This window comes from Callithrix jacchus, chromosome 2 (assembly GCF_049354715.1).
Source record: "Callithrix jacchus isolate 240 chromosome 2, calJac240_pri, whole genome shotgun sequence".
In the NCBI taxonomy this organism is placed as follows: domain Eukaryota; kingdom Metazoa; phylum Chordata; class Mammalia; order Primates; family Cebidae; genus Callithrix; species Callithrix jacchus.
Window position 1 is genome coordinate 142234020 of NC_133503.1, and position 18828 is coordinate 142252847.

The window sequence follows — 18828 nt, forward strand, 5'->3', positions numbered from 1 at the left end:
GATTATGCTCACAAATATCCCAAGCCATGTAATAGAACACTGGCCTGCCAATGTGTCGAACAACAACTCCCCACTCCAGAGCTCCTTAAGAGTCCACCAGGCCATTGGGGAGACGTCTCATTCTTAGGTTTCCTGAAGGGATGCTTAATGCCGTTCACTGTGAGACAGTCGTAAGGCGGAACACAGCATTTTTTCGGGAATCACCTAAATGCATTGTAAAGACTACATTTAATATAATTCAAATCTGAGCTTGAATGGAGCCAGGGAGTTATCTACATGAGATTGGTGAAAGCAAAGTTTGTGTAAATAATAAACATAAAAGTGCTTTGAAAATTATGTGTTATGCAAATCTCAAATGTTATTATTCACCCAAACTAAATATCTACCATATAACTTGAAAATAATCACCTTGATATCAAAAATTGTGTCTGTGTACTGCCAAACACCTGAATATTTTAAGACAAAGTCAATCCTTCCCACACCTTCTAAGCCCTTCTTGCCTTTCTTTTTCTTAGTACTTATCAACATTTATTTTACTGTCTAAGCAATAACTTATTAATTATGCATTTCCCCAACCACCTAAAAGAATACCCAAGACTTGAAAGTCTCACCATTTATGGTGGGTTTTTTTTTTCCATGGATGTATCTCTCAGTACCCCAGATGGTGCTTATTTCCAATGAATTAACTTTAGTTTTCAAAGGGTTGGCTGAGATTGCATATCCTGGTAACTAGGAATCATTCTGAAAGACAAACATATAAGAAATCTCAGAATCACAGCATCCACTGTCATACAACTAGGCATCAAACTGTCATGAAGGCTTATCAGGAGACACAGTCCATGTGAGCCATTTAACTGTCCTCACAGTAAGAATTTTCTCACATTTGGAGGCCAGTGCCTAAGTCATTCCTGGTAAAGGAACTATGAGCATTTCAGTTGATCCATGAGCGTTCCTGCCCCTCCCTTGGGATGGACTCTGCTAAGCTTAGCTGTTTGATATTTCTCTTACACCTTAAGAGGCCTCAGAGCATCAACCTAACCCTGCTGGGGACTGACTTGACAAAAGCACTCTACAGACTGCACTTTTCCCATCCTCCTAGGACATTGCATTGGTTTCAAATGCCGAAGAGGAGCCACATTTGAATTCATATTCCAGAGCTCAGTATGTCTGTATGAGCCTTTGGTCCCTTCTGTACAGTCCATTCCCTTGTTTTTGTAGGAATTCTACTTTACAGTATTGACTGGACACCTCCTTCACATGGCATTCTGCAGAGCAAATAGAAAAGAAAGGATTCCTGCTCCGCTTCCCAGCATGATCAGACCTCCCTAATGTAGACAAACACACAAAAATACACTGCAGCTGAAGTTCAGATGAGTCTTGAAAGGCATCCAGCTGCTCTCGTAAACCCAGCTGGTATGTGTCCTGGTTCAATAATGGAAGAGACTGGCAAAGCTTGGAGAATCAGTGCTAAAGTCCAAATGACTGTCATGTCTGAACGTGCATGGCCACCCTGGGACGCAGGAGGCTGGAGGGAAAAAGACTAACAAGATGTTAGGGAAGATGTAGGGGTCCTACTTAAGAAGGACCACACTTAGTAGTTGACTTCTTCCTAGAGTCTGGTTTCAGGGAGACTGTTGCAAATTAACAGTAACAGAAAAGCCACAACCTCACTGGGGAAAACTGGAGTATCCAATGAAGTCACAGGTGGTGACACCTGAACTCCTAGCAGGTCAGTGCAATAGAAAATCTCATGCCCATCGTTTCACCATTCCTTCGTCTACCATTCTGTCTCCTTCTCATCTCCTGTGTGCCAATCCCCTGGCCATTCATGAAGAGACTGGAAAAGAAGCTCCCCTACATTCTCCTTCTAACTCAAGCCCTCTCATCCTCTGTAAGTCCATCCAGCTCCACAAAGACTATCAACTCTTTCTTATTTCCATTTTTGTCATCTGTCAATTCATCACAGTATTCCTTTGGCCTCCTAATTACCACCAGATGTGAAGCTGATGGGTATGGGTTTATAGACACTATTACTGCCAGATCCTCTTCCCTTCATTGTCTGGAAGCCTGTCTCCATTTAAGCTATGTGCCTTTTTCCCATTTTTGACCTAGTTCCCATTATTTTGTATGTTTCTATATTAACTCAAGCCACTTGTCAGCCTGTATATATTTCATTGGCTCCAGTTCTTCTCTTGCAACTAAAATCAATGCCTGTTGGGAAAAAAAAAAAATCCATAGGCCATTCCCAGACTCACTCACTTTCTTAGCTTAAAGGACTAGATGGGAAGCTCCTTTAAAACTTTTGGTGGCATTCCTTGACTAGACAAAGAGATTCTATAACTTCATGAATACCCTACTCCTTGCAACCTTCAGATGGAATAATGCATTTACACACAAAAAAAAATATGAAAAAAGCATGGATAAAGCATTCCTCTATAACAGTTAAGTCTATCTATTCCTGGATGAAAATTGAAAATAGGAGATTAATGTGTTTCACAGATAGGCTGAAGAAAGAAAAAATTGAGCAAGAGAACAAAAGCAGAGTCAGGAGTCAAGAGTTTAATGACAAAAGAGCATTCATCTAAGGCGTATTAATCCTCTCTTCTTACCTTCAGCCCCAGAGAACTGGAAGTGTAACTAAACAAAAGCTTAAGAGGCACCACTTTGGAAAATATTATTTATTGAAACATGCATGGCATGACCATGGGTCTGAACAAAGACACCTTTGGGGATAAATAACCCACAGACTTGTCCCTGCCCCCTTCAGGGCATATTTCAGAAGGAGTCACATGCACTATGTTTGTATCACAAACCCTCTGAAACAAACCAAACTGTTACATTTTCTCATTGTTGCTTTAATATGCTATATCTTGCTTATCTATCATGTGGGAAAACATTAGAACTACTTAAAAGTGTTTACAGATGCTATTCCTAGCCTATTTTTCTCCAAGACCAACTAGTTTCACAGCTGATCAACTGAAACTGTAGAGAATGTGGCACTCTCAGGAATTACACCCAGAAACAGTAATGTCAGGGTAGTTTTATCATCCTGCCAAAGTGGTCATTGCATTGCCCTGGCTGTTGGCAACTTGCATTGTGACACTCTTTGATACTGATGAGAAATAAGAAATATAGTCATGAGTCACTTCATAACAGGGATATGTTCTGAGAAACGCATGGTTAAATGGCAATTTTGTTGAGCAAACATCATGGAGTACACTTACACAAACCTAGACGGTATAGCCTACTACACACCTAGGCTATATGGTCCAGCCTACTGCTCCTAGACTGCGAACTTGCACAGTATGATTACTGTACTAAATGGTGTAAAGAAATAGTAACATAATGGTAAGTATTTGTGTGATAGAAACTTTTCAACTTTTTTATAATCTTATGGAACCTTCAATGTATAAGCATTTTGTCAATGATCAGATGTCATTATGTGGTGCACAACTGCATATGTGTTTTATAGGTGAAAGCCTGAGGTTGTATTACTTAACTCTCCTGGTGTCAAGATATACACAGGTCCACCTGAATCCAGAGACCATACTTTCAAATAGGTTAATAGAATTTTTTTTACTAGACATATTAAAAAGGGGAGCAAAAACAACTATAGTTGACCCTTGAACAACATGGTTTGAACTGCATGAGTCCACTTACAAGTGTATTTCTTTCACCTCTGCTACTCCAGAGACAGCATGCTCAAACCCTCCCCTTCCTCCTCCTCCTGAGGCTACTCAAGAAGATGATGAGGAGGATAAAGACCTCTATGATGGTCCACTTTTTCACTTAGTGAATGATAAATATATTTTCTCTTCCCTATGATTTTCTGAACATTTACTTTCTCTAGCTTACTTTAAGAATGTAGGATATAATACATATAGCATAAAAATATGTGTTAATCAATTGTTTATGCTATCAGTAAGGCTTCTAGTCAACAGTAGACTATTAGTAAAGTTTGGAGGGAGTCAAAAGTTATACTAGAATTTTCAGCTCTGGTTGGAGGCGGCTCCCTTACCCTCTGTGTTGTGCAAGGTCAGCTCTATACCCATAGTCACTCTGGGATAACTTCAGGAAGAAACCTCTTCTGCAGACATACCCTCCACTTATATTCATAATTTAATGAAAAAGGAAGATGGAGATCATGCTGCATGTACTGTTGTATAAGCTTCCTATTTTCATTTTAAATATGTTGTGGAGGTCTTTTTACATCAATAAACACATTTCTACCACATCATATTTAATATTGGTTTCCTTGGCTATCCCTGTACCATAATGTATGTAAGCAACTCTTGGACATTATGGGCATTATACAGAGTACTGTGATAAATATTCTAATAGGTAAATTCTTACACACACTTTCATTTCTTGAGATAAATTCCCGGAAACAGAATGCATATTTTTCACAAATTTTCAAATTGCCTGGGGAAAGTATATGAATGTTCACTCTCTCAGCAACGTATTAAACCCTCCTTTTCTGCACACTATTATCAATATCAGTTGATACTGTTGATAAAATCGGCAAACATTTTACATCTTTGCCAATTTGAACGGGGAAATAATGAAATCTCACTGATGCTGTATTTGGTCTTCCTTAATCATTACTGGGTGAAACATGTTTCCTGTGTTCTTTGAGATTAGATTACATCGTTGGTGAAATCCCTACTCATGTCAATGACTTATTTTTCTTTAGGACTTGTTGTATACTAATTGCTTGCCAAAATAATGTGCCAAATATGTTTCTCCAAATTATCTTATTTTCTTTTAATTTTTAATTGTTTTAATTGCAGAGAACTTAATGTTTTGGGTTTTTCTGTGGTTTCTATTATTGATATCATCTTTAAAAAGAATCTCTCTCTACTTCAGAGTCATAAAAATACTCACCTAAAGTTTCTTCTTATACTTCCAAACTATTTTTTACATTGAAATATTTAAATTATGCAGCATTTTTAATGTGACATGTACTTCATTTCTTATAATTAATTCAAATGTTATAATATTTACTATACAATCTGTCAATCCATTATATTCTATTTTATACCAAAACATTATGTATAATTATTTATATCTAGAATTACTACTCCATTTCATAGACTTTTGTCCTGATTCCTATGCCACTATTATCTATTTTCATTAGTATAGCTTTATAAGCCATATTAATGTCTCAGACGGCAGTTTTCTCTTCATTGTTACCAACTGTTTATTCATTTAAATGCATTTAACAACTATTCTGTTTCCAAAAACAATGTTTCTACTGTAAGAATTTTGTTATACCATTGCAATAATTTCAAAAGAATTGATAGCCTTACAATTTGAGTAAATTGTTCCTACCAGGAAAAGCAAGGTGCATCTATATATTCAGGTTTTCTTTGACTTCTCTCAATAATGCATTCTCTTTCTGCATATATATTATAATGTTTGCTATTATGTGAATGGAACCTCTTCCCTGTTATATTTTACAACTCCTTATTGTGAAACTTAGACTTAAATCCAACTTGTCTTCATTTTCACAAGGTCGATGCCCAGCCAAGCTTGTAAAAGGCTACTAATTGTCTTTGAAAAGTCCCCCATTTCTTTTGCAACAAAACTTAGCATGTAGAGGCACCAGCTCGTCCTGAGAAGTCTGTCTCCAGGATTCCTTTCTAGATAGTCCACTCTTCCCCATCTCCATTGCCACCACCCTGGTGCACCAGCAACTTTTGCCTGTATTGTTAGTATTATAACTGGTCTTCTCAATGCCACACTTCCCCCCTTAAACTCATTCTTTGGATTTCAGAAATGAACAAGTCATATCAATCCCCTGCTTAGCACCCTCCAGGTGCTTCCCGTAACACATTAAAAATCCAAACGTCTTCCTCTGGCCAGTGAGACTGTACATGATGTGAGCTCCACATACCTTTCCAGCCACATTTCCTGCCTGCTGTTCCCTTGCTCAGCATGCTTCACCACCCTTTCCTTCTTTCACTTGCCCATGTAAACATTTCCTCCTTAGGGTCTTTTTATACAAGCTGTGCCCTCTACCTGGAAGCTCTTCTCCCACATAGCTGCTCCTTCGGATCAAACTCACCATGCCACCTGTTCAACAAGGTCCTCCCTGACCTTGATGTAGAGGAAATCCCATTGTTTTATTTTCATAAAAACATGTATTATCAATGATATTTATGTATTTGTGTATTATGTATCATCTCCCTTCAAACTGTCCCTCACTTTGAAGGCAAGGGTTTAGAGGAGTCAGAATCTCTATCTTGAATACTGTTGAATTGCTGAGACTAGAAGAGTAACTGGTGCATAGTAGGTGCTCAAGAAAAATCTGTGTAATAAATGGACGAATGAACAAATCCAGAACTTCTGACTCATGGTGGGCATTGTTTGATGGAAGCAGCACACGTGTTACAACAGGCTGACCCATATTTGCATCTCAGCTCCAGTCCTTATTTAACTTGAATGGGAAAAATACTCGAAGTCTTAGAATATTACTTTATTTAGTCATAAGATGGTGTGATTAGTAACCTTCTCACAGGATTGGTTTGAGAATTGGCTTTATACTATAAAGCACTAGTATAATTCCTGGCACACAGTAGATAACTCATGATATGTTGCCTTTTAACCATTTCTGAGCTATTTTCACTCACTAACTAGCATCTTTACCTATGTTACCTTTTACAGCAGAGAGCTGTGGAATTTAAAGCCCAGAAAGCATTACTATTAGATTAAATGAAACTTCCAAATTAAGTGGAAAACAGGAAGTACACTTAATTTGGGATAGGTCTCTGTTGCAATTTGTTTTCTGAAATTCAGAAAGAATAGACATTTCAGCAATTTATTCCCTACCCTATACTGGAACATAGAGTCCAAGACAAGGACGGTTTAACGAGTCAACAAGTAACTGTCATTTTGCTACAAATCAACACAATTTGGGTCTGTAATCTTCATACCACATTAGGGGAAAATACTCATTGCTCAGATGTCACAGAACATTGGAATTTAAAAAGGGGGCATTAAACATAATCCCCAGAGGAGAATCCAAAATTCAATAAATCGATGATTACGGTTTCCTAGAGCAGTTTCAGTGAATTTCCATGAACCTCCAACATCAGGGGAGTACATAAATTATATAAGACTATAAAGTCTGACACAGTAAAAGTGGTTCATTCTGAAGAAGGAAATGAATTCTTTGACCTTCACTATCAAAACACAGTCACTGCTTATTCTACACTTTCCTTTGGAGTTTACAGTTGAGAAGCTCATTCATTGTTTGATTCATTAATACTTTTTGGGTTTGAGCTCATGAACACAATTTTCTTAAATCTTAGGAAGGGTAAGCTAGTCACCAAAACGGCCAACAATCCTGTTTGTGACATCCTCCAAATTGTGAGTGGCCTTAGTTAGGATCAGCACTCACTGAACTTGAAAAATGGTGGGCACAAAATTACCAGTCACCCCTGATAATAAAGAAGTTGTACATGCAAGTCAGCTTCTTTGCTTTTTAAACAGATGTGCGGCATATATTTTCCTAAGAAATACTAGAGAAGAAACAGCCAAGTATACAGAGTGAGGGTGGGGTCTCCAGAATAAACTATTCAGTTTGAATCCCTGTTCCACATCTCACTAGTTGTGTGAACTTAAGTAAGTTAGTTTACCCTTCTGTGCGTCAGTATTCTTGTCTACAAGATGGGAATGATAATTGTACCTACATCATAATGTTGCAAAGAGAATCCAAATAGTGGGGATTTGTAAGGAACTCGGGAAAGCTTATGGAGGTTCTTATGTAACTTAAAGATAACCAACAAGAAATTTTTCATGTCTTTTTTTCCTGTGAACTTGTGTCCTAAGAAGGAAGGGAAGAGATAAATGTCTTTCCCCAACCTTAGTGGATGTGATGAACAGGGACTTTCTGCACCTTGTCTTACAAAGTAAAAGAGGTAAACCTGAGTCATCCACTCACTTCTACAGATAAACAAAAAAAGGCATAAGTGTATTAGCAAGGGTTTTCTAGAGAAACAGAACCAACAAGAAAAAAAACACACGTGTGTGTGTGTGTGTGTGTGTGTATGAGTGTGTGCGTGTGTGTAGAGAGAGAGAGAGAGAGAGAGATCTCAAAGAAAATTTATAATGGGCATTGGCTCACAAGATGGTGGAGGCCAAAAAATTCCACCACCTGCCATTTGCAAGACATAAAACCAAGAAAGCCAGGAGTGTAATTCAGTCTGAGTCCAAAGGCTCAATAACCAGGGAGACCATGGTGTAACTCTCAATCCAAGGCCAAAGGCCTGAGAATTGCTGTGTAAGTCCTGCAGTCCAAAGGCCCAAGAATTAGAAACTCTGATATCCGAGGGCAGGAGAATATGGATGCCTCTGTTCAAGAAGAGAGACTGAATTCATTCTTCCTCTGCCTTTTTGTTCTATTTGGGCCTCCAATGAATTGGATCATGCCACCCACACTGGTGAGGACAGATTCTCTTTACCAGCATTCCAATGCTAATCTCTTCCAGAAACACCCTCACAAACACACCCAGAAATAATGCTTTACCAGCTCTCTGGGCAGTCAAGTGGACACATAAAATTAATCATTGCAATAAGTGAAATGAATAAAAAAAAAAAAAATCCAGTGCCATTGCCTTTAGAATCAAAGGGAGAGGCAGAAATTGAATCGTGATTTTCTGGTTTCCAGCCCTCCCTGTGACTTTCTGCAGGTATCATTACAAATCGTGACCTGTTCTCAGGACACAGCTCCTGATGGTAAGTTTCCACTGCTTGGTAAAATGCAGAATATCCAAGTCTTCACCTTAGAGGGCACCCATGGTGTCAGAAGAAATAAAATAAGGTAATGCCATTCTTATGCCCTCGAGATTATAAAGCACGGGAAAGAACCCTCCAAGCATCTTCCAAGTATCAATTAGATCATGCCCTGCACCTTAGCACTTATTGCCTTGTCATATCTTCCTCTGGCCCACGAGCACTGGTTGGTGTTTTTGAAAACTGAAAATAACTTTCAGCACAGTCCACGAAAGTCCGTTATTTCCATCTGCTGAATGGAAATTGAAATGAATCTTCTGAATGAGTTTCTTTACCACCAGATGGGGGTGATTTTAAAACTAAGGTTTATGAAGGAGAAGAGAAAATGAACTTTGTGAATCTAACCCATGCCCATTAAAGAAGATCTGGGGTCAGTCTGGATGAATTGTGTGTCTCCCAGCACACAGGGCAGACTCTTCAAACTAGAGGATAATTCCTGAAAGTGAGAACGAGGACATCATCCGCCCATTTATCACAACCATAACAATAAATAGCCATCATGACAATGGCAGGAAAGGGCAGATAAACTAAAATGTTACAAGACATAGAGGCGGTAGGAAAACTGCTTACTGGTCATTTTTCTTCAGGACAGACCATTGAGAAAAATTAAGTCTTTAACCTCTGATGGCTTCCTGTGGCTAAGCCACAGAAATCTAATTGAGAGTATGGTCCACAGAAATCTGCTGTCTGCTCTGGCTATAGAATCATATTACTATAAGCCTTAAACTCAATTACTCTAAGAAAAAAAGAATTGTCGCCACGGCATCATTATATAGACTGTAGACCTCAAAGGGGATTTTCTAATCCCTGGTTACTAGACTTTCCCCCATTATCTCCAGCAACCAGGTGAGGTAGGAGCCTCAGGGGACATGGCTCTGTTTGGTTCCTGGGAGTTTTCCAAATGCATTTTGTACTTCCATTGGAGAAAAGACAAAACTACATACCTGTTTAAGAGACAGAAGGGCAGCTACTTCTAGAATGGCACTGTAGTATCACCAATAATTAGAGGACAGTCTTTTATCCTTGGGGTTAGTAAAGATGTTGGATCCACAATGGCTTCCCCACTATATGCCTGTTGCTCATCATATTTATACATGACACATTCTGAGACAGTACGAGTATATCTTTCCATTTGTTCAAAAAACCTGAGCTCTAATAGCATCTGGCACAGAAGAAACTCCAACTAAGGGATGGGATTTCAGAGTAGTTTGAAGCCTTTCATTCTCTGACTAGCGGCAGGTGAAAACAACTGGACAAAACCAGCAGGGTTTCAGAGGAGGAAGAGGAGTCGTCTCAAATCTCCCTCCCCATTCTCTATTAAAGTAACTTTATTCGGTGTTGTGTTAAACTTCCCCCTCTTCTTCAGCAGGAAAATCCTCATGTCAATATCACCTTCTCCGGTTGCCTTCCCTAACACTCCCAGAACAGAAAGAAGTATGCTTCCTTTCTCCTGCTCAAACTACTTCCTTAGCACAGAGCTTTTCTCATACTTATTACTTTGAATTACAATGATCTCTCCACAACGTGCACTCCCCCATTTTGTGTTAGAAACCATGGTGCCAAGCTCAGTGTCTGATGCTCAGAAAATTTCTTCTGAATAAATGAATAGATGGAAGAACCAAGATTGCAACTAACAATCACGTAGGCTCAGGAATTTAGGATATTGATGCCTGCTAGGAGTAGAATTCTCTCATGAGGTCTGCAGTTTAGGCTGCAATTGCAAATAGAGAACTCCCAAAGGAGTATGATATTTTCCGATTGGCCAAAAGTATACAGTATTGGTTGTATTAGCTTAAACTTCTGTGGCATGCAGTTTATATAGCTGTGGGAGTAAAATTTAATAGCTGATATATTTTAAAAATCTGTGTACTGGTGTGGCTCAGCCTCAATAAAATTATGATGCAAATGATAATTAAAACAACTATTAGAAGAAAATACAAGTCAATAAAGAGTAATAGTAACAGTAGATTTCACTTTTGGTGATGTCCTTGCTCTGGGGTTGGACAGTGGGTCCCTGGATGTTTATAATAATATTAAAAATATTGAACCATATATTTCTTGAACCAAAGATTATGATGAATATCAATAAAATTGTGTGCACTTAGTGGTAAAAAATAAAATCTTCCTGCAATGTATAATCATATAATCCTCAACTTACTATCATAATATTTATGTTTCTAGCACTTTAACTTAAATGGCACAATTTTTTATTCCACTTAATGATTTAGATTTTTGTCTAAAACTCAAAATCCTTGGTTGATGTTGAAAGTGGTGGATATATAGAGCTGAGTACACCTAATGGGCTTCATATGCAATATAAGGCTTTGCATACGCAGATGTTCTGTTTTGGGGGACATTATGGACTCAGAAGCTATTTGAATCTACCTAGTAAACTACGCTAAAACAACAGCCAAAACCATATGATTCTGCTATATTCAGACACAACTTAAAAGAAAGACTTGTGAAAACCAATTCAGTCCTCATTTTCTCTCATTTATGAGCAATGCTCTTAGTTGCCATAAAAACAATCCTAAAGTTCAATTCAGAGACAGAATTAAATTAACCAATGTTCCAACAACAATGAAAAGAATACTAACCAAGTGATGACTTCCACTTGCATAAGACTGTACTGTTTTCATGACATTAGAGCTGGAATTTGTCACCAATGCAAGAATTCATTCACCAAGCAGCCAGCACAGCAAAGCACCTCCTTGAGCTGGAGATAGAATCAGTAGTGACAGTGATTGCACTGACAAGGCCTCTACTTGAGAGTCAATAAGAAATTTGACCAGAAGCACTTCTTTATACAATCTAGTTAGTACTTACCTACAGAGAAAAACACAATTAACAGTAATAAGATGAGAATTTAAGTAGAGGGAGCATTGTACCCTCTGAGGCTATCATGGTGCCTAAGAAGAGTCAATTAGCTTCATGATGAGAATAACCCTGAACACAATAGAATTTTTAATCCTAAGAAAATGCCATTTTGCTGTTATTCAACAGACCTCTGGGTCACAGTATAAACCTAGACTCTAAAAGACTCCCCATTTCTGTTGGCTTTGGAACAGTTGTTCTAAATGTGAGTCTGTTATGGATTGCAACCTGTCATGTGTGGAGCTTAGAGCAAACACAAGCCACAGAGAATGAATTAAGGAAAGGGCTTCAGTGTAGAAAATGGAGACTTGCAGAGCTAGGCTCCACAGGGGCAGAGGAGGCTGGGGTCACCCACTGTCCCCATGGAGTTGTAGACCAAGGCAACTCTGCTGGACAAGCAGCGAGGCTTACATTCCGCAAAAGGAACCCACACCCCTGTCTCTATGTGTTTCTTAAGGGTATGCAGGGAGTACAGAGAGACTCCTGCATGCTAGATGATCTGGGTATAGATGCCAGATGAGAGAAGCTGAGCTTGGGCACAGGATCTCCCTCTGGTAGAGGGTAAGGCCTGAATCTTTGTCAAGGCAACCCAAAGTGGCCTCCAGAGGTCATTTGCAGATACCTGTTCCTTGCATCACAATTTAACACATGAAAGTTTGTGAAAGACTGGGTATATTAGTCCATTTTCACACTGAGTAATTTATAAAGAAAAGAGATTTAATTGTATCACAGTTCTGCATGGCTGAGGAGGCGTCAGAAAACTTACAATCATGGCAGAAGGGGAAGTAGACACGTCTCACTTGGTAGCAAGAGAAAGAGGAGAAAGCGAAGGGGAAAGAGCCCCTTATGAAACCATCAGGTCTCATGAGAACTCACTATCATAAGAACAGCATGGGGTAAACCACCGCCATGATCTAATCACCTCCCTCCCCTGACAGGTGGGGATTAAAGGTCCTTCCCTCCATGAATGGGGATTACAATTCGAAATGAGATTTGAGTGGGGACAAAGAGCCAAGCTATATCACTGGGAAATAAAATCATGCTCACCTGAATTCTTTGCTTCCCTGAGTCTTAACTTGGCCTTGTTAGAATGATCCTATTACAGCTAACATCAAATAAAAGTTTTCTATCTCTTCCTGTGTGGAAAGAGAGCATCTCTTGACCACTTTCTTTCTTTTCTTAGAACTAAGAGTATATTTTTCTCTACAAAGCAATTAGAAATCCTTTCCTTACTTTTAGTTTGCAATCAAGTACACCAGGTCCAATGCTAGAAAACAAAGACAAAAACTGCGATGTAGATCACATTTGTCGGTGGAGCTCCTTGGCTTCACACTTCCATCTCCCTGCACAGGTTCCAAGGCTTTCGGGTTGCCTGCCTGGATCTCAGCTACCAGGTGCTAAGCTCCTGACCTGACCTTCTTTGGCCAGCAAAGCTTACCTACGTAGGGCCCCTTCTCTGCACTAATGGTGATTTGATATAGAGACAAATTAATAGGATTAAACTATTTTGCTGTCTAGTGTGCAGTGAAATGAGTGATTTAAGGAGCAATGAAAATTCTGAACACTCAAAGATATAATGTATTGTCAGAGCAAGCTCTGTGCGTCTTACTTTTTGTCTCATGGCCCCCTTCACACTTGGATTCAGTTTGGCTTGCTTCCAGACGTGAGGCTGAATTGTAACAGCTGTCTGAGCCCTCATAACACACTTGAAGTCCTTTGGTTAAGCTCGTATCAGCCTTGCATCCTGATCTCTATCTTTTGGTTCCCCGATCTGACATTTTACCATTATTACACTGTACATGTTATTGTTGCAGACCACTTTATTTCCTTTATGGAATGAGGTTTTGTGTAAATAAATCAATAATACATGTGCACCTTAGGGGTCGCTCCCTCACAGTTGGCTTGGGCGTATATGAGTCTCAAAACTGGAGCCAGAATCTCAAGCTCTTAGTGATAAGCTACGCAATATCCAGTTGGCAACTTATAATGCCAAAATGGTATTCTGTATTTGGAGCCCGAAAACCTCAATTTCATTCCTGACTCTGCATTTGGTGATTTTCCCTGAATGTTTTTTTCCCCCTCCTCTGTTGTTTCTTGATACTGGGAAGGGTGGAAACTCATGAAAAGAAATGCAAAGGCATATTTCACAGGAGATTACCAAAGACTGCAATAATCTTGGCATCCTTTGCTATTAGGAGAAAACTGTTTTACAAAAAAAAGGATATACCATATTGAAACAATTTATTAACTGATTAAATACCAAGATAATGTATGACTCTTCCATCTCATAACAAATCAACTGCTAGCCAACCTTATAAACCTATTTTATAAGACCTTTTAATATTCTTTAAACTAAGTCTCCTAGGGTTTCTAAAATAGACTACTTGACCTTGAGCCCAAGTCAACAAATTTATCCCATGTATCCCCCGAAGCCCTCAGGGGTGAGGGCCTGACAACTGGCTGTGGGCACGGCACAGGAAGTACAGTGTGTACTGCCCAACACACGCCCAGGAATGTCTGCAGCTGCAGCTTGGGAGGATCAAGCAGCTACCTGTCCATGTTTCCTGTGGTCTCTCAGAGCTGGGAACTAGACCAAATCACACCATGTTTCAATGGTGGCAAACCATTAGCAAAATAGGCAAATGGCAACAGTGCAATCAGAACAACAGGCAGGTGGCACTTCTGTGACACCAATGTCTGAAAACACAATTACTAAGCTAGAATATGAACAGCACACCTTTAAGGATCCCCCCGCCCCAGCCCAGCAGTTCAAGATCAGCCTAGGCAACATAGCAAGACCCCGTCTCCACAAAAAATTTTAAAAGTAGCCAGGCATGATGGTGTGTGCCTATAGTCCCAGCTATGTGTGAGGTTGAGGTGGGAGGATCACTTGAGTGAGTCAAGGAGGTTGAGGCTACAGTGAACTGTGATCACTCCACTACACTCCAGCCTTGGCAACAGAGCAAGAACCTGTCTCCAAAAAAACAAAAAAGACCCATCCTCAGAATACATATGAATGGATCAGTGACCAAAGAAACAAATAAATAAATGGCATTCCCAGTCACGTTTCAGAACCATTAGAGGACATAATCAGAATCTTCCACATAGACCCCAGGTCTTCTGCTTCTGTTGAAACACTTTTTAGTTGCTGTTACTTCTATATATATTAATCAGCCTCCAGCTGATTCAAGATTTATCATCAGAGAATCAGATTCTTTCCATTTCTATCAAATTAGGAATTAAATTCCTTTGTGATGCATCTCTCTGAGACCTGTACAATTTTTTTTCTTTTCAGATAATGTGTCACCTTCAATTCTGATAGTCATAGAACACAGGGGATCTTTTCTCATTTTTAAAAAATCATAAAGAGTCTGAATCCTTTAAGTATAATGTGATGAATTGTTTCAAATAAATCACTTAGATCCCTGATGTATCATAGAACCGGACATCAAAATTAAGTATTCAAAATAAGCAAGCACAGCATTAGAAATGTCACGTGTATCAGAACTAGCCCACCTGCTGTAACATAAGCTAGCATGGATGGCAAAGTCCACTACCCCCAACACACCACTGCCCCCTGTATACCATGTTTCCCCTACATAACTTCCCAGGTGGACACAGAAGCATCTCTACAAAATATGGCTAAAAATCACTACCCTAAATAAATTCAATTAGAAAGTCTAACAACAAATGCAGAGTTCATTAGATACTTCAAAGAATACAAAGTTGTTGGTTTTATATTGCCGTAGGCTCAGAACCTGCCAATATGCTGAGTGTGTGGTATACCGCAGGCACTCTCCTTGGAGTTAGAGATCCCCATTAACATATATTTTATCAGGTGGGGACCAGCTGATTTCCATATAATGCATGGCATTTCCAGCTGGGTCAATGCCTCTGTGGTATGAATTACCAGGGAGCTGTCACAGCTACACCTTTCATGAGCAGCTTGTATGGTCTTCCACAGGTATAGAAAAACCCAGCAGTTTTCCCAGGCTTCTTGCTTTGTGAATGATGGAAAATGCTACAGTATGCTGAGATAGAAATTGATAAAAATTATATTTAAAAAGGAGAATATATATGTATATGTCTCTTTCTACTTTCTTTCAAAGCTATCCACATTATTTTACCAGGTTTTATCTAAACACAAACTGCAAGACAACATATGCCTTTTCCCTTTTGCTTCCTTGCATTTCTCCCCCTAGAATAATTCCTGAGCTTAACTCCTGATTCTGTCATACAGAATCAGGCTTTGTGACAATTGACAGGCTATTTAACTTCCTGGAGCCTCGCCTTAAGAATGGAGTTACCAACATCATCTGATTCAGAGAGTTGCTCTGGGGCTGAAATAGGGAGAATCAATGTAAAATTCAGGGCGTTAATGCTTTTTTGTGTTAGATCACTTTCCACTCCTGGCCTTTCTTCAAGTGTAAGATTATCTGGACCTTTATATCAACACCCTATCTTTGATGTACAAACTTGCTAACTATCAGCTTTTCATCTCTCTGTCGGTAAATGGATTCCCTATGCACGCAGAGCATGCACTGACATGAAAAGGTCCGCTTTAAATAACAATGGTACGGGCAGCAGGGAGACAACATGTTTTAAAGTAAAGAACTCTCTTCCACGGAGTATTAATTTACCAACGTTCTACACGCCAAGTTCCCAAAGCAGTCAGGAACATCCGAGACCTGCAGGCTTCACGTTTCCCCTAATGGGGTACTAATTGTCTTCAAATAAATGCCCCCACTGTGCAAGCTCTCCATGCAGAATCAAAGTGAACTGAGGAATGGTAAGCATAAACCATCTTTCTGATGTCTACAATGTCATGCTTCAGAAGATTCTAGAAAAGGTCTAGTTGGGATTAAATATATTTATATTCAAAAGCTTTAGTATTTAACTTACAAGAATATCAATTGGGAGCCACCTTCCTAAAAAGAAATTATTACCACTTCCTATAACATTGACTTTTTCCTAAAACAATTACGTTCTATACACACACACACACACACACACACACACAGTCTTTTGATAAAAAGTATTTTCTGTGTGAAAGACTTTAATTTTCCTTATTTGCAACCCTTTTTTAGAATTTTTAAATGAGGTGTTTTAATAGCGCCACCTGGTGGTAATGATCCATTTCTAATGTATCCACCCAACATAACTTCTCTTTCCTCACTTTTTCTGTTTTGTAAGCTGTTTCTTTCATTTGTGCTCATGAATCATTTCTTTGCATTAGTGTTGCTGAAGAAAATCATGATTTTATCAAAACAAAGTAGGTTATCACAAAAAAACTAACAACAGCGTTAATGTGAGCAGAACAGTAGAACCTGCACACTTAAGGGTATGCCATTCATCAGGGAAAAGAAATGTAACTAAAAATTAACCGAAGGCTGCAAAGAAACAAAAAGGGGAGAGGCAGTAACTCCAAAATGGGCTTTAGAGAGAAAACTCACCTGATTTAGGGCAGGTTGGCCAACATTTTCCTTTTATATCTCCACATTTTCTGCCCTAAGGCCAGTCTGAAAACTAAGCCACCCAGAACGGAGGCAAATACTTCCCAGCCACAAACAGCGGAATACTGAAGCCATTGATATTCCTCTCACAGCAGCAGGAACCATAGCAGGTGCTAAAGGAATTGGTTTGTTTATGAAGAAATAATCAAATCTTCCTTCCTTCCTTCCTCCTCATTTCTGCTGCTTCTCACACAACTACCAGCATCCCTCTCCCCCGGCACCAGAGTGCTACTTGGAGAAAATAATAATAATAATGTATGATATTTTTTCCCTAAATCACTTCAACTCCAAGGACCCATTAGCAATGTATGCCCTTTCACAGATCTGTCCATTTGATCGTCAAGAAAGGTAACTTTAGAGATGATGAAATCAGGGCAAAGAAAAAAAAGATGGGAGGAAAGGTAACTGCAGATCCCTTTTTAATTTTATTTTTGCATGTCCCTTTTTGAGAATTGGTTTATTAAATTCCTTGAAAATTCTATCCTTCACCCAGCCTTTGAAAGTTCATGTCTCTTTCAACTTTGAAACAGAACATAATGTGGATTCACGTGGTGAAAAATGGGAGGGATAGAATGAAGACTTGAGAATAATGAAGAGAGTATGTCCACCCGGAGGCTAACCAAGGGCGCCCCGGCTGCTGAAGGAACTTCCTTCCGCAGGGGCCCAAGGGAAAAGTGACCTTCTAATTTAAAGATCAAAATCAGATACACAGACACACATGCACACACGCAACACGCTTGTACACACATGAATCCACACAAGCACCAGAGCAATCATCTAGCCCATTGGCATCAGTATAAGGTTTCACCTAAAGTTCCCGTGCTGACCTTTTATGGAAGATGTTTGCTTTCTAGGGATTGAGACCTGGGACCAAGTCCCAGAGATGAGGGTATAGGGGAAAGGACCCAAAAGTCAAGTTTTATGGAAGACAAAAGGGAGAGAAAAAGTATCTTCATTTATTGGTGATTTTAGTTAACAGGAACAATAGCTTTGCATTGACAGATAATAAGTGAGGGGAAAATGGTGAGGGGAATTATATACCTGACTGAGAAGGATGACATGGCTGGGGCTGCCAAAGGAAGCACTGAATGGGCTCTAAAAATAACTACAACCCAACATACCATCGCATGACTGTAAGGTGCTGGAGGCCTGCCAGAGTCAGACGTGCATTCTCGCTGACCTTTTAGATCTGACTGACTCCCAACCAGACTATGAAGGCTGTGACCAAGGAATGAATTCCTGTTCCTTCCTGGTGACCTTGCAGTGCTTTCCAGTAAGTTCTCCCGTGGTACAATTGTTCTTTTATCTGCATAGGAAGGGAATCTGTGATTCCTTCTGGAAACCGGAGCACTGTGGGAGGCAGGCCCACTCTCCTGGCTGCTGGAGAGCTGAGCATATGCAGTCCTGGAAGGAAGCCAAGTCATGGGACTGTGATAGAAAGCTCACCTCACCCCCAGGCTAGGTTGTGGCTTTGACCTTCTAGCTTGGTGACCATCAAACAGAAATTGTCATGACTTTAACAGTATAAAACTGGGGTCTTTACACAGCCTGTCAGCAAAGTCAAACCTACACCTATGTTTGTAAAGAAACCTTTATTGCAACACAGCCACACTCTTCATTTAAGGACCCTCTACCACTGCTTTCG

The 18828-nt window shown here is 39.5% G+C and overlaps 1 long non-coding RNA gene across 1 annotated transcript; it reads right to left on the reverse strand.

The window, feature by feature from the left end:
* Positions 1 to 501: 501 nt before the first annotated feature.
* LOC144581592 (uncharacterized) lies at positions 502 to 17212 on the reverse strand. The gene is made up of 3 exons (XR_013532624.1): positions 17124 to 17212; positions 11394 to 11512; positions 502 to 741 (listed from the first exon to the last, which is right to left on the reverse strand). It is a non-coding gene; the product is annotated as an uncharacterized LOC144581592 (long non-coding RNA).
* Positions 17213 to 18828: the final 1616 nt, after the last annotated feature.